The sequence below is a fragment of the Dermochelys coriacea genome, chromosome 1 (genome assembly GCF_009764565.3).
Source record: "Dermochelys coriacea isolate rDerCor1 chromosome 1, rDerCor1.pri.v4, whole genome shotgun sequence".
Classification (NCBI taxonomy): Eukaryota; Metazoa; Chordata; order Testudines; family Dermochelyidae; genus Dermochelys; species Dermochelys coriacea.
Window position 1 is genome coordinate 278,650,704 of NC_050068.2, and position 15,140 is coordinate 278,665,843.

Sequence of the window (15,140 nt, forward strand, 5' to 3'; positions counted from 1 at the left end):
ACGAAAGCTTATGCTCAAATAAATTTGTTAGTCTCTAAGGTGCCACAAGTACAACTTTTCTTTTTTTGTTTGTCTGAGTGATTGGCTTAACAAGAAGTAGGACTGAGAGGACTATCAGGCTCTAAAATTTTACATTGTTTTATTTTTGAATGCAGCTTTTTGTACATAATTCTACATTTGTAAGTTCAGCTTTCATGAGAAAGAGTTTGCACTACAGTTCTTGTGTTAGGTGAATTGAAAAATACTATTTCTGTTCTTTTTTTACAGTGCAAATACTTGTAATAAAAATAAATATAAATTGAGCACTGTACAGTTTGTATTCTGTGTTGTAATTGAAATCAATATCTTTGAAAAAGTAGAAAACACCCAAAATATTTAAATAAATGTATACTATTGTTGTTTAACAGTACCATTAATTTTTTAATCGCTTGACAGCCCTAATTATTAATTGTTATGCAACAATGCCTACAAGAAGTTAGTTAACATGTACAGGTTATTTAAAAAGAAGTTTATATATATATATATATATATATATATATATATATATATATATATATATATATATATGATGGGTGAAATCTTGTTATGAGTTGAAGTAAAACCTTGCTGAGATTGATGGGTATGAACTCACCCTTCAATTTACATAACTATAAAGATAAATTTATCACAAGTTCCTACCCAAGACAAAAAGGGTTATGGGAACTCACCCAGGAGTTTTGGGCTGTGTGGGTAGAGGGGCTTTGCTGAGAGATTGAGAGTGAGTAAATAGAGAACACACAGAAACTGAGAACAGAGAAGAAAAGGGAGATAGGGGAGGCAAGAAGAAGAAGAAAGGCAAACATTGGCCTGTGAGGACAGTGTGACCTTGAAAAAGCTAGAGAGAGAGTTTTTGGGGCTGAAGTTGGCTCAAGAGGCTTGGGGCTATAAGCTAAGTCTTTGCTCCTTTTGTTCTTGGTTTTTCCTGTGCCCAGTGAAACAGGACTTTGTACATACCTTGTAAATAATGAAAAACTGCATCAAAGAAATACCTGACTATCACCAATTTCTCCTCCTAACTGGAACTTTGACTAGCTGCTCGGTCAAAAAGGGGCAACAATATAGTAAAGGAACTAACACGTATGTGCTAATTGTCACCTTGATCACTTTGCTCAAATCCCTACTTTTTACCCCCATCTTTTATCTGTTTTTTGGTTTGGCTTGGGTTTTGTCTTTTAGAGTGCAGGCTCTCCAGAGCAGGGACTGCGTCTTCCTATATGTTGATATAGCACCTAGCATATGTAGGCCCCAGGTCAGCAAATCATTTATGCCCATACATAAGTTTATCCCCTATTCAGCAAAGCACTGAAGTATGCTTAACTCTAAGTCAGTGGAAGTTAAGCACATGATTAAAATTAAGCATGAGCTGCAGTGTTCTGTTAAATAACGAAGGACTGTTTAATTGGGGACTTTTGATCCTACCGTAATATATAAAATATATTAAATTTAGCATCACATTAACACCATGATGGCTCTTTATAAATAAGGCTCCCACCACAAAGAACTAGAATTCTGATCTTGTATTGGGATCTGCTAACTTGGATCCCTCCCTGGCCCTATATGGATTTCACTGGATTCAACAGGATTTTGCAGAAGCAGAAGGGTCCACTCATGGCTCCTGATGCTAGAGTTGATGCAAGTACTCTTTGCCTCCAATGTATTTGTAAAAGCTCTTACTTTATGGATGGGAATTTACCACTTTCAAAGAAATTTGCATTCACTGAATGGCAAACTTTGGCTTTGGATCAAATACATTAATATTTTATGGAGACATCAATATTTGCAGGTGATTACTCTTAAAGTAAAAATCATTCTTTTTTAAAACAACTCTACTCCAGTACTGATCCAGCAGTAGACACCTGGAAAATACTCAACTAGTTTGTTTTGAGAGTTTAAATGTTTCTGCCTCAAACAATGAGGCTTGATTTCTTGCAGGTGGAAAAAACAATCACATTTATTTATCAGAACTGGAGTTTTATCTGCCTCAAAAGCTTTCTCCCTTCCCCCCACCCCACTGAGACTCAGTATTTTTCCTCTCCTTAAGACTGGAAAATAAAATATCATCAGTGTCTATCACAGAACTGAAAGATGTGACTAACATATCAAGGGAGCACCACTTATGTGTGTGTTCCAGTGCAAAAGGCAGTTTTATGAAGGCAGTTGCTACTTCAGGAGGAAGGGAGAGGACATTTCCATCAGAATCTTCAAAGCAATGACAATGAATGCCCCGTTCTGAGCACCACAGAAAAGCGGGAGTTAACAGAGGCATAAAAAATGCATCAAACGTAAGAGCTGTGGTGAACTATTTGTGTACTGGCACGGGCAGGAGGAAATTCAAAATGACTCTTAACGCAACGCTGTTCACAATGCCACCACAGTCAATATCCCGTCTTTAGCGTTTCTCCGTGCATGACCAGGTTTCCACATGTCATACTACATCTTATTGCCATCTGGCACAATGAAATATAACAGTGTCTAGGGGAAGTTATGTCCTTAATCAGCAAAAGGAGGTCACTGTGGTGACACTGGGAGCCATTTTTCCCTGGTCTTCTGTCTCCGTGGGATGAAAACACAATCTATGTAGTTTCCCAAGCCCTGTCATCTTCTAGAGTGAGAGAGATAATCTGATTTGTATTACATTTACAAAATATACAGAAAGAAACACCTGAGAAATACCATGTCTCAAAGACATAGATTTTGTGTTATGATTTATACCCTCTGATCTGGATCATTCATAAAATGTATTATTAAACTTCTAAATTGCATTACTGGCCGGGGTGAGACAGAAGTGGGCAGGTGTGACATGGCTGTAGGAACACCTGGAACACAAAACCTGCAAAAAGTGTGGTGATAAAAGTATGAATTAACCGACTAAGTGGCAAAGATTTCACTCATTTAATTAGCAGTACATTAGCAAGTGGTATGTTACATACTAACAACTGCAGTTTTGATGCCAATATTAAAGGTTATTTCAGAAGTATAGCAGAACGCTCTTGATTACTGCATTTTTAGCAGTGTAACCACATTATGCAAAGAGAGGATTAGACTGCAGTGAAATGTAAAAGAATTAGCTAGTCAAATGGAATTATTATCCTGTTTTAATTTTTGTAGCTTCTCTCCCCCCTGCCTCAGATCTTCTTAGGCACAGTTATAATTTATGTGCCATTGGCAGGATTTGTTCTGTGACAGCACACATGGGGACACTAGTTAACCCAAAAGGGATGCTGGGGCCATGCCCCATCCGCTCTGGGGAGAAGCGTGCTGTACTCTATGAGGGTGTTCATAGGCTTTATGGGAGAAATTGTGCCTTCCTGGAGCTTCTCTGGGGTAGGGTGGCTTTCCACTTCCTTCAATGTGGGCCAGTGCCTGTTGGGCACAAGGATAAACGGCTATATTCTCTGGTGCTGCACCTCCTGCAGAATTTGGCCATCAAGATGACTTAACCAGCCTTAAAAAGACCCTCTTCCATTGCAAGGGGGAGTCCCCAGTGGCCTAGAGCCAGATACAAGCTCATACACCCACTCCTCCCTGCTGCCGGGGTAGAAGAGGAAGGGAGGCACGGCAAAGGAGGCATGGCTAGAACAAGGTGGGGTAGGGCCAGAATGTTCCTATGCAATAGCAATCTGGGATGAAGTTTTGTTCAGCCTTGAAGCAGTTTGCAGCCGGTGGTGGCCCAGCCCTGCACACAGGATCAAAGGAAGGCAAAAGTGAGCTTTATGCTACCTTTGCATTGCCATCCTCCTGACATGCACTGTATACATTTCAGTTGGACTCCATGACCTGGTCCACAGTATAAATAAAATTTCATCAGTTTCTCATTTCAGTAACTAGGCAACAATTCTTACACATAATTGATCTAAGAGATTATTTTTTTCTTTTAAATGGGAAAAACAGGTAGAAGGGTTTGTGGATATTGTAAGTGACGTTCTTATGATGGCTGAAAGAAGAAAGCTTTGTAGCATTTCCTTAAAAATAGTCAGACTCTGGATTCACCTAAATTTCCTCCAGAATTTTGTTCCATAGCTGGATCCTCTCAATCAAGACAGTTATATCCCCCACTCTCATGCACTTGGTCCTGGGCTTTGTGATCTGTTCAGAGTGTAGGTCCGTACCAAATTCATGGCCATGAAAAACACATCATGGACCATGAAATCTGGTCTTTTGTGTGCTTTTACCCTATGCTATATAGATTTCATGGGGGAGACCAGCGTTTCTCAAACTGGGGATCCTGACCCAAAAAGGGGTTGTGGGGGTGTGTTCACAAGGTTATTTTTTGTGTGTGGGGGGGTGGAGTCACGGTATTGCCACCCTTACTTCTGGGCTGCCTTCAGAGCTGGGCAGCCGGAGGGCGGTGGCTGTTGGCTAGGTGCCCAGCTCTGAAGGCAGCACCAGCAGGAGTGCAGAAGTAAGGGTGGCAATACCTTACCATGCCATCCTTACTTCTGTGCTGCTGCTGGCAGCGACGCTACGTTCAGAGCTGGGCTGCCATTCTTTGGCTACCCAGCTCTGAAGGCAGCGCTGCTGCCAGCAGTAGTGCAGAAGTAAGGGTAGCAGTATCACAACACCCTACAATAATCTTGTGACTCCCCCTCAGCTCCTTTTTGGGTTAGGACCTCTACAATTTTAACACTGTGAAATTTCAGATTTAAATATCTGAAATCATGACATTTATGATTTTTTAAATCCCATAACCAAAATGGACTGTGAATTTGGTAGGGCCCTAAGCATGTGAGTAGAAGCTTTTGTTTGAAGTAGGATGCAGTTACAGAGAAACGGGTTATCTAATAAGATCCATACTGACAGCTTGATTCTCCTCTCTCTCTTACACCAGTAAAAATCAAAAGTAACTCCACTGAGGTCCCTAGGGTAACATCAGATCTACACAGGTGTAAGTGAGAAAAGGATTGGGTCCTGAGGGATAATCCCCTAGGCAAGCAAAGAGATGCAATATATACCATTCTGCAGGCAGATTTAATGTATAGGAGGAGGGGGTGGCTTTCTTTAAGTTCATTATTATTTTTATTATGGGTTACACAGAGAGTGTGCTCAGTGCTGTTCCAGCTGCAGAAGAAGAAAAGGGGCAAGATCTTCAGCTGGTGAATATCATCATAGCTCCATTGAAAATCAGAGCAATGCCAAGCTGAGGATATGGTCCACTATCCCTGCCCTCAAGAGTATACAAACTAGAGGCCAAATTTTTCAAGCTACTGAGCTCTTCTGGTAAAGTGCTTAGCAACCTGAGCTCTCAGTTCAGCACTGTGCTCGACTGGAGCTGTGAAGGAGTCTACTCTAAATTAGTTCTTAATTATTCTGTTTCTGTAAGAAGCAGTGAACTAGGGTTTAGTATTGCATCAGCTACAGTCATTTTACACTCAAAAGCATGTTCCTAATCTCCTTTGTACAAAATGCTGGTTGCCTGTTTATAACATTACCACCATATTTTCAAGTCTTTCTATTTAACTGTGATAGTTAAGATGTTGGATGCATTTTCCACAAGTGGGATGAAGTCATCCCCGGGGAAGGAGAGTGGAGGAGGGAGTATGAAGCTAGCTTTGCAACATGCTCATTAGCAGATGTTGCTATGTGATAAACATTGTCCCATAGGGAAAACCACAGAAAATTGCATGTGCATTTAGACAATGCCTTCTGAGAGTCCAGGAGAACTCCTACTGAGCTATAGATCCAATCCAAGCTGCATATCCTTGGTAAAGAATGCTGCTGCTTACAGATAAATATATCATTACTAAGGAATGCAGAGTTATACTGGTGGCTTAACTTGATATGATATTGCTGCCAAAAAAACAAAAATCACAAATCAACATAATGTTAACAATGTTTGTATTCAAAGCTTTAATTCCATTATTTCTAAGTGTAAATTCTCAGAAAGCATTTGATGTACTAATGATTAAATATGAGATCTGCTTTAAAAATCTCATGCCAGCTAGTGAATCAGCTAGTTACTAAATATGAGCAGGTTAGTTATTAATAAATTACACAGTGAGCTTCACAAAATGAGAAGCCGATTAGTCACTGAAACTACAAGGCAGTTATAACTTTAGCATGAACTTAACATGGAATCTTGAGAACTGAATAAGGATATGTTTTTCGGAGGGAGGGAAAGAGCTTGAGTTGATTTTTATATAAGACATTTTGGTTTACATTTGTGTGCGTGTGTATATATTAGGGCTGTCAAGCAATTAGAAAAAATGAATCATGATAAATCGCACTGTTAATAAGAGAATACCATTTATTTAAATATTTTTTGATGTTTTCTACATTTTCAAATATATGGATTTCAATTACTACACAGAATACAAATTGCACAGTGCTCACTTTATATTTATTTTTGATTACAAGTATTTGCACTGTAAAAAACCCAAAGAAATAGTATTTTTCAATTCACCTAATACAAGTACTGTAGTGCAATATCTTCATCATGAAAGTTGAACTTACCAATGTAGAATTATGTACCAAAATAACTGTACTCAAAAACAAAAAAATGTAAAACTTCAGAGCCTGCAAGTTCACTCAGTCCTACTTCTTATTCAGCCAATTACTCAGACGAACAAGTTTGTTTACATTTTCAGGAGATAATGCTGCCTGCTTCTTGTTTACAATGTCATGTGAAAGTGAGAACAGGTGTTCTCATGGCACTGGTCTAGCTGGTGTCGCAAGATAGTTATGTGCCAGATGCACTAAAGATTCATACGTCCCTTCATGCTTCAATGACCATTCCAGGGGACAGGCATCTATGCTGATAATGGGTTCTGCTCGATAACAATCCAAAGCAATGTGGACTGACGCATGCTCATTATCTGAGCCAGATGCTGTGACGTTTCCCTGGTGTTATCTGGATCGGTGATCTGCTAGATGACTCCAAACCTCGATTTTGGGAGCCAGCCTTGCCCTGCTCTGCTATGAGAGTCCTCACTCCGGGCTGTTCATGCACTGCCTCTAGCATGTAAGCTGCTCCCAGTTATGTGAGTGAGCACTTTTTGCCAGCTGCTGCTTGGATTGTGCAGCCGAATGACACTAGCCAACATCTCCGGTCTCAGACACAACCCTAGGAACCTCCGTCTTGCAGTATCCAGTTATGCCCACTGGACGCTGCAAGCTTATATGAGTTCATCAATTTAACAAAGAAATTGATATGTATCGGGCTTGTTATCCCAAGGGGATCTCTGACATGCTTCAAACCAAATGCACTGCTTCAGGTAGAATAAACACATTTATTAACTATAAAAGATAGATTATAAATGATTCTAAGTCAAAGTCAAGTCAAATTTGGTCAAATGAAACAAAAGCAAAATGCATTCTAAGCTGATCTTAACATTTTCAATGTCCTTACAAACTTAGGTTTTAGAGTAGCAGCCATGTTAGTCTGTATCCGCAAAAAGAAAAGGAGTACTTGTGGCACCTTAGAGACTAACACATTTATTTGAGCATAAGCTTTTGTGAGCTACAGCTCACTTCATCGGATGCATGCATTCGAAAATACAGTGGGGAGATTATATACACAGAGAACATGAAACAATGGGTGTTACCATATACACTGTAACAAGAGTGATCAGTAAGGTGAGCTATTACCAGCAGGAGATCAGGGGAGAAAAAACCTTTTGTAGTGATAATCGAGGTGGGCCATTTCCAGCAGTTGACAAGAACGTGTGAGGAACAGTGTGCATGTGGGGGTGAAACATGGGGAAATAGTTTTACTTTGTGTAATGACACATCCACTCCCAGTCTTTAATCATGTGCAAGCTATGCCCCTCTGCCACGTACATTGGCCAAACTGGACAGTCTCTATGTAAAAGAATAAATGGACACAAATCAGATGTCAAGAATTATAACATTCAAAAACCAGTCGGAGAACACTTCTATCTCTTTGGTCACTCTATTACAGATCTAAAAGTGGCAATTCTTCAATTAAAAAACTTCAAAAACAGACTCCAACGAGAGACTGCTGAATTGGAATTAATTTTCAGACTGGATACAATTAACTAAGATTTGAATAAAGACTGGGAGTGGATGTGTCATTACATAAAGTAAAACTATTTCCCCATGTTTATTCCCCAGCCCCCCTCCCCCATTGTTCCTCATACGTTCTTATCAACTGCTGGAAATGGCCCACCTTGATTATCACTAGAAAAGGTTTTTCCCCCCCCCGCTCTCCTGCTGGTAATAGCTCACCTTACCTTATCACTCTTGTTACAGTGTGTATGGTAACACCCATTGTTTCATGTTCTCTGTGTATATAAATCTCCCCACTGTATTTTCCAATGCACGCATCCGAAGAGGTGAGCTGTAGCTCACAAAAGCTTATGCTCAAATACATTTGTCTCTAAGGTGCCACAAGTACTCCTTTTCTTCTTACAAACTTAAATGCTTCTCACCACAGGCTAGCTGGTCACTCTTCAGCCAGGCTCTCTCCTTTGATCAGCACTCCAGTTGTTTGGTGTGGTGTCTGTAGATGTAGGTGGGAGAGAAAGAGCATGGTAAAAATCTCTCCCTTTTATCATGTTATTTTTTCCCTTTTGGCTTTGCCCCCCTCTTCAGAGTCAGGTGAGCATTACCTCATCGTAGTCCCAAACTGACCACAGGAAGGTGGGGTGACTCACTTGACAGTCCAACAGATCCTTTGTTGCTGCCTAGGCCAGTGTCCTTTGTTCTTGTGAGGCTGGGCTGGGTTTGTCCTATACGTGCAATGATGAGGTCTGAACTGCCCCTCTGCTCCTGGAGAGTTTTAAGCCATGAGGACACATTTTCAGCCTCATAACTATATACATGAAATTACAACCTATAAGATTACTATAACAACAATGCTCAGTGCATCACGAGCCTTCCAAAGACACCCAACATGACAAACTTTGCACTGGATACCAAACAATCATATTGTAAGGATGAACATGAAGGTGCAGGTTGTTCCCCTGAGGTACAAAGTGTCACAATGCCAGCAGCAGAAGGTTGATTTTATTTTTTGGTGGTTCGGGTTCTGTTGTTTCTGAATCGGAGTGTTGCTCTTTTAAGACACTGAAAGCATCCTCCACAATTCATCCCTCTCAGATTTTGGAAGGCAGTTCAGATTCTTAGATCTTGGGTTGAGTGCTGTAGCTATCTAAGCTATCTTTAGAAATCTCACATTGGTACCTTCTTTGCGTATTGTGAAATCTACAGTGAAAGTGTTCTTAAAAAAAACATGTGCTGGGTCATCATCCAAGACTGCTAAAACATGAAATATATGGCAGAATGCAGGTAGAACAGAGCATGGGACATACAGTTCTCCCCCAAGGAGTTCAGTCACAAATTTAATTAACACATTTTTTTTAACAACTGTCATCAGCATGGAAGCGTGTCCTCTGAAATGGTGGCCGAAGCATGAAGGGGGCTTATGAATATTTAGCATTTCTGGCACATAAATACTTTGCATTGCTGGCTACAAAAGTGCCATGCAAATGCCTGTTTTCACATCCTGGTGACATTGTAAATAAGAAGAGGGCAGCATTATCTCCTGTAAATGTAAACAAACTTGTTTGTTTTAGCGATTGGCTGAACAAGAAGTAGGACTGAGTGGACTTGTAGACTCTGAAGTTTTACATTGTTGTGTTTGAGTGCAGTTACATAAAAAAAATCTACATTTGTAAATTGCACTTTCATGACAAAGAATGCACTACAGTTCTTGTATGAGGTGAATTGAAAAATACTATTTCTTTTATGATTTTTACAGTGCAAATATTTCTAATAAACATAATATACACTTTCAATTACAGCACAGAATTCAATATATATGAAAATGTAGAAAAACATCCAAAATATTTAATAAATTTCAATTGGTATTCTATTGTTTAACTGTGTGATTAAAATTGTGATGAATCGTGATTAATTTTTTTTTAATTGCAATTAATTTTTTGGAGTTAATCACATGAGTTAACTGCGATTGACAGCCCTAATATATATTATATATTCGTGAGCATATTAGTCTGTAGGTGCTGAATTTGGTCTATAAAGCTTTGTATGGGTTGGGCTACAGCTCTGTCTTTCTCACAGGATCTGCCACAGCTTGAACATTAGAGAAAACATATCCTACATTTATGTGTGAAAGTGCCTGGTAATCTGTCAAGGTTCCTTCCCCACTCTGAACTCTAGGGTACAGAGGTGGGAATCTGCATGAAAGACCCCCTAAGCTTATTCTTACCAGCTTAGGTTAAAACTTCCCCAAGGTACAAACTTTTACCTTTTGTCCTTGGACCTTATGCTGCCATCACCAAGCCTGTTAAACAAAGCACGGGGAAAGAGCCCACTTGGAGATGTCTTCCCCCCAAAATATCCCCCCAAGCCTTACACCCCCTTTCCTGGGGAAGGCTTGATAAAAATCCTCACCAATTTGCATAGGTGAACACAGATCCAAACCTTTGGATCTTAAGAACAATGAAAAAGCAATCAGGTTCTTAAAAGAAGAATTTTAATTAAAGAAAAAGTAAAAGAATCACTTCTGTAATCAGGATGGTGAATACCTTACAGGGTAATCAGATTCAAAACATAGAGATTCCCTCTAGGCAAAACCTTAAATTACAAAAAGACACAAAAACAGGAATATACATCCCATTCAGCACAACTTATTTTATCAGCCATTTAAACAAAACAGAATCTAGCGAATATTTAACTAGATTGCTAAGTCTTTACAGAAATTCTGACCTGCATTCCTGCTCTGGTCCCTGCAAAAACATCACACAGACAGAGAAAACCCTTTGTCCCCCCCAGCTTTGAAAGTAACTTGTCTCCACATTATTCATTTTTGTCAGGTGCCAGCAAAGTTATCCTAGATTCTTAACGCTTTACAGGTGAAAGGGTTTTGCCTCTGGCCAGGAGGTGTTTTATAGTTCTGTATACAGAAAAGTGATTACCCTTCCCTTTATTTTTATGACATAATCTAATGGGGATTTTTTCTCCTCTAGGTGGTATGATAGTTAATGAATCTGCTAGCTTTCGGGGCATCATGGAAGACCCAACTATTTTCTTAAGGCATTGGCTTGAGGAAAAGAAGCTTGATTGTCTGATGAGCCTTGTCTTTTGCCTCTGAAAAGTGGTAGATTTATACGTAGCATTAAATATGTTAGGTGTAATCTGAACCAGGTGGAAAAGTAACTTTTTTATAAATAGTTTCAGAGTAGCAGCCGTGTTAGTCTGTATTCGCAAAAAGAAAAGGAGTACTTGTGGCACCTTAGAGACTAACAAATTTATTAGAGCATAAGCTTTCGTGAGCTACAGCTCACTTCATCGGATGCATTCGATGAAGTGAGCTGTAGCTCACGAAAGCTTATGCTCTAATAAATTTGTTAGTCTCTAAGGTGCCACAAGTACTCCTTTTCTTTTTTATAAATGTAAAGAAAAAAAATTAAAAAGATGGACATTGCCAATTTGAGCTAGGTTAAAGACAATCAGTTCACTGTGCTACTTTAAATATAACCAAAATTACTCCTAAATAATAAGTGATACTGTGTTTAATGGACTCTCCCCATATACATTTCCCTTCCCTTTATTATAGTTGTAAAATATTCAGCTATTTGTATCTTATCTGCAGCTAATGGGCAGCCCTGCTGTTTCCTTACTGATGAGTCTAGGTCAGTTGGTGTTCTGGGATTTAATGTCTGATTTACCCCAAGGTACGTGAGTTGTTAGGGAAACGGATAGTTTATGATATCTGGTTCACCTGGGAGCATTGCAATCGGCTGCAACACACTGACGACAACACAGAATGCTTCGTTCCCTTTAATGTATCAAGCTGACCCTTGCCAGCATCTCAAACAGGTTCACAACAGAGCACATTTCCATGGACACGTACGCAACACCAATATTTAAAGATCTATTTTATAGATAGATTTTTCACAACAGCCTCTCCTTGTTCCTTTCATTTTGCTCGGATGTTATTCCCTGATTTACTGTATTTTAGAGTTGAGTTTTCTCTGGGGGAGCAATTTCGCTGTTCAGACACTTTATGCTATTAATTAAGCAATAATGCATATAACAGTGAACAAAACCAGATAAATGCCTCCTACCATTTTCATTATCTCAAGAGACATGCTAAAGAAAGACAGAACTGTTTATTTTAAAGCCAGGAGATTAAACACTTGTCTATTGGCCATACATACAGGCTTTGTATCGTTGCTAACAATACGAAACGATGCAGTTAGGAACATGCTGCTGTGAAGATCAAACATGCAAATTGAGAATTTTTAGACTAAACACATGAAGCTGCTCTCTTATTTATTGGTTTCAGAGTAGCAGCCGTGTTAGTCTGTATTCGCAAAAAGAAAAGGAGTACTTGTGGCACCTTAGAGACTAACAAATTTATTAGAGCATAAGCTTTCGTGAGCTACAGCTCACTTCATCGGATGCATTACTCTTATTTATTGTGTTTCAATCCATCAGCTGCTATGTCATGGTTCTTAATACGCAGTAAGCTTGGTTATTCTTGTGTAGCTGATTTTAGAATGATCTAGTCAGAGCTAAGGAAGAAAGAGGCAGACAACCTCTTGCACTGACAAACCTCCCATCACCTAGCAAAGGAACAAGGTGTGCACTGATTGCTAAAACCACTCTGTATTGCTTCCTTGGCTGTGGCTGAGCATGGGCCTATAATGTTTTGGTAGGCCTGGGAAAAGTTGGTACAGTTTAACTAGGGTTTTTCTTAAGATAGTTATTTTGCTGTAGATGAGAAGGGGGTGTATATCACCATGGGCCTTATTTCACTTATGACTCAGTAACATAGATGGCAGGTTTTAGGGTTTTGGAAAGGGACTGGACATATGGCTCATATGCTGATTAACCCTACAGTCACCTGCTGGAACCCTGATTAAGGGAGCAAAGGTATTTCTGCTGACTCTTGCTTGGCAGGCCAGGATGGGGAAGGATATTAGATCCAAAATTGTTAAGAGGTGCATTGTTATTTCTCTTTCTCTCTCTCTCTGCTGGGGCTGGAGCATGGGAAAAATGTGAGGATCAGTCCAGGTCAGGGAAAAGCTTAAAACTAGGCTTATATTTTGCTGATACTTATGTCACTAGTAGCAGTAAATTCCAGGAACAGGGTACATTTGTGAGCTCGATTCTCCACTGCCTTGCATCTTATGTGGTCATTTATACCTGCACAATGTGAGTGCAAAATGGCTGTCAACACTATCATTCTGATCTGGTAGCATTTTATACCCATGTCACAGGCTGGCTGTCACTTTAAGGGGACTTGGGCTCAGCATGACCTGGGCAGATAAGCTACCTCCTCCAGTTGACCCCAGTTGGCTGGGGCCCAGGTAGCACAATTCAATTGTCAGACCCAGCTGGGGAAGGGCTGGGTGATTTCCATAACTAGGTCTAGGAGAGCTGAACTGGTAGATTGTCTTCTGTTACTGCCCTTGAAGCGAAAGGGTGGTAGGGGAGATGGAGGTTTCTGTGGCAGGCCTGGGAAAAGGCTAACCTCAGGCAGATGGGGAATAAGGATCCAATCTAGGGAGAACTAGACTTGGGGAAGGATTCCAGAAAGAAGCACTGAAGGTCATTAGCTTGGATAGGAGCCGGACTTTTAGGGAAAAAGTCCTTTGTCATTGAGTTAATGAGAAGGCTAGCTGAAGAAAAGTGAAAGTTCCCCCTTGAGTGCCAGAATCAGGAGCCCACTCCCTGTGCTGTCCCTGAGGCCTCACCCTCATGCCATCCCTTCCCCCCATGGCCCCTTGCCCTCCCTTTTTTGTTTTGTTTCCTTTGAGGTAGAGACTATTAATTGGTAGATTTCAGAGTAGCAGCCGTGGTAGTCTGTATTCGCAAAAAGAAAAGGAGTACTTGTGGCACCTTAGAGACTAACAAATTTATTAGAGCATAAGCTTTCGTGAGCTACAGCTCACTTCATCGGATGCATTTGGTGGAAAAAACAGAGGGGAGATTGATATACACACACAGAGAACATGAAACAATGGGTTTATCATACACACTGTAAGGAGAGTGATCACTTAAGATAAGCCATCACCAGCAGCAGGGCGGGGAAAGGAGGAAAAGCTTTCATGGTGACAAGCAAGGTAGGCTATTTCCAGCAGTTAACAAGAATATCTGAGGAACAGTGGGGGGTGGGGTGGGGGGGAGAAATGACATGGGAAAATAGTTTTACTTTGTGTAATGACTCATCCATTCCCAGTCTCTATTCAAGCCTAAGTTAATTGTATCCAGTTTGCAAATTAATTCCAATTCAGCAGTCTCTCGCTGGAGTCTGTTTTTGAAGCTTTTTTGTTGAAGGATAGCCACTCTTAGGTCTGTAATCGAGTGACCAGAGAGATTGAAGTGTTCTCCAATTGGTTTTTGAATGTTATAATTCTTGATGTCTGATTTGTGCCCATTCATTCTTTTACGTAGAGACTTTTAGTTTGACCAATGTACATGGCAGAGGGGCATTGCTGGCACATGATGGCATATATCACATTGGTAGATGTGCAGGTGAACGAGCCTCTGATAGTTTGGCTGATGTGATTAGGCCCTATGATGGTGTCCCCTGAATAGATATGTGGACAGAGTTGGCAACTGGCTTTGTTGCAAGGATAGTTTCCTGGGTTAGTGGTTCTGTTGTGTGGTGTGTGGTTGCTGGTGAGTATTTGCTTCAGATTGGGGGGCTGTCTGTAAGCAAGGACTGGCCTGTCTCCCAAGATCTGTGAGAGTGATGGGTCATCCTTCAGGATAGGTTGTAGATCCTTGATGATGCGTTGGAGAGGTTTTAGTTGGGGGCTGAAGGTGATTGCTAGTGGCATTCTGTTATTTTCTTTGTTGGGCCTATCCTGTATTAGGTGACTTCTGGGTACTCTTCTGGCTCTGTCAATCTGTTTCTTCACTTCAGCAGGTGGGTATTGTAGTTGTAGGAATGCATGATAGAGATCTTGTAGGTGTTTGTCTCTGTCTGAGGGGTTGGAGCAAATGCGGTTATATCGTAGAGCTTGGCTGTAGACAATGGATCGTGTGGTATGATCTGGATGAAAGCTAGAGGCATGTAGGTAGGAATAGCGGTCAGTAGGTTTATGATATAGGGTGGTGTTTATGTGACCATCGCTTATTAGCACCGTAGTGTCCAGGAAGTGGATCTC

At 40.4% G+C, this 15,140-nt stretch overlaps 1 long non-coding RNA gene across 1 annotated transcript; it reads right to left on the reverse strand.

Annotated features, from left to right (window-relative positions):
* Positions 1-6,635: 6,635 nt before the first annotated feature.
* On the reverse strand, positions 6,636-12,103 carry LOC122455886. Its single transcript, XR_006274391.1, has 3 exons — positions 12,087-12,103; positions 10,521-10,522; positions 6,636-6,843 (listed from the first exon to the last, which is right to left on the reverse strand). It is a non-coding gene; the product is annotated as an uncharacterized LOC122455886 (long non-coding RNA).
* Positions 12,104-15,140: the final 3,037 nt, after the last annotated feature.